The following is a 2,001-nucleotide window of genomic DNA, read 5'->3' as shown; positions in this document are numbered from 1 at the left end:
CCCCACATCTCTTCACTGAGCGATTCCTGATTTACCCCACGTCCCTGCTCAGCCCTCCACAGTGACACCTGTTTTGCCCCCCCCCTTCCTGGTGTCCAGGGGGCTAATCCTGATTCCCACTGGGGCCTGAGGGCGCGGGGGTTGTATCAGCCCCTTTGGCGTCAATCTCCTCTTCCCCGAGGTGAAACCGGGGGTGAAATGGCAGGGCCCCCGTGTCCCCCGCACCCCTCCTGCGTGACCTGGCCCGGGGCCAGTGGAGTCCTGCCCTCCCCCGGCTCCCGGGGACCGAGCAGTCCCAGCCCCACGGTAATTACTATTTACACCGTGCCGCAAGGAGCAACCATGGCCCCTTGCCCTGATCCAGCCCCCGGAGCTGAGGGCCAAACCCCAGACGCCCGGCCCACAGCCCCTGCCCCTCACTCCCACCCCGCAGCCCCCAGCCCTGCTCTGCTCCTTGATCCGGATTCACGCCCCCTCGTGTAAACCTCCCTTGGGGCCGCGAGCACAGAGGCTGGCCCAGGGGCCGAGGGGGCAGGGGCAGGCGGGGGTCCAGCTGGACACACACAGACCCTGTAGCTCCCCCAGGGGACAGCATGTCCCGGGGCCTCGGTCCCATCCACCAGGACATGCGTTGTCCCGGGTCCCGGCCCCAACACCAGAGGTGCAGCCCTGACAGTGGAGGAACCGGTTTGGTGGGCGGCGCCCAAGCTGTCTGGGGAGGGGCCACGGGCGCACCGGGGCGGGCGTGGGGCTGCAGCAGGGAAAAGGGGGGCACAAGGCAGCCCCCATATTCCTTCACCCAGAAGCCCCTGGGGCCTGGGCAGCCCATCCCTTGTTACCCAGAAGCCCCTGGGGCCTGGGCAGCCCATCCCTTATTACCCAGAAGCCTTTGGGGCATGGGCATCCCATCCCTTGTTACCCAGAAGCCTTTGGGGCATGGGCACCCCACCCCATTAAACAGAACCCCTTGCTCCCCAAAGGGGCTCCACAGCCCATTACCCAGAGGCCCCTGGGCCCAGCCTGGGCACCCCCTGCTGGCGTGGTCCGTGTGCAGCCCCCCAAGCAGGGCCGGGCGCTGCCAGCCCCGGCGCTTGGCGCAGCTCCTGCCTGGGGCGGCCGTGGTTATGTAAGGGGGTGACTCACCGCCCCACTGACGGGGCAGCACGTGGGGCGGGCCGTGAAGACCGCCCTGCCCCACCGCCTCCTGGGACCCAGGCAGGGGCTCCTGCCCCTGCCCCCATGGTCAGAAATGCAGCCAGCTCTGGGGTGGGACAGAACCTGAACCCAGGACCCCGGGCCCAGGGGGTCATGGCGCTCATCCCCTGGGGATGCCTAGATGCCAGGGCACTGGGGCCAACACAGCTGCCAGCACTGGGCCTCGTCTCATCTGCCTGCTGCCCCCCAGAACAGGCTGGATCTAGGCGCTGGGGTGGAGATTTCACCCAGCCACCGTGACTCACCCCAGAAGTGGCTGCATCTCAGCCCTGCTCTGTGCTGCCATGGGGGCACCAGGGTCCAGCTTTCAGCTGTGCCGTGTTGCGGGGAGCTGCCTGCCACGTGGGCACGTGTGTGGGGCTGAGATTTCAGCTGCTGGCTGCAGACAGCAGAGGCAGCATGTGAACGTGCCAGGGCTGAGCCCGGGCGGGTGGGGGGGGCCAGGGGCTGGCAGGGAAGTCACACCCACGGAGCGCCTAAGAGGGGCCCGGAACCCGCAGCCTGATGTGAATCAGAGATTCCAGCCCCGAGGGCGGCGAGCAGAGTCTTCTCCCTCTCCCCTCCCCTCCCCACCTCCCCAGCGTGGAAACAGTGGCAGTCTGGAGGAACTGTGTTCACAGAGCTGCACGCCAGCCCAACCCTGCGACCCCACCCTGGGCTCGGCGCCCCCCAGATCTGCCAGTGCCCCACGCTGCCAACCCACAGCCTCCTGTGACCCCCACCCTGGGCTCGGCGCCCCCCAGATCTGCCAGTGCCCCACGCTGCCAACCCACAGCCTCCTGTGAC

The sequence above is a fragment of the Alligator sinensis genome, unplaced genomic scaffold, assembly GCF_000455745.1.
Source record: "Alligator sinensis unplaced genomic scaffold, ASM45574v1 scaffold880_2, whole genome shotgun sequence".
In the NCBI taxonomy this organism is placed as follows: Eukaryota; Metazoa; Chordata; order Crocodylia; family Alligatoridae; genus Alligator; species Alligator sinensis.
The sequence above is the reverse complement of the archived record's forward strand: the minus strand, read 5'-3'. Positions refer to the sequence as shown.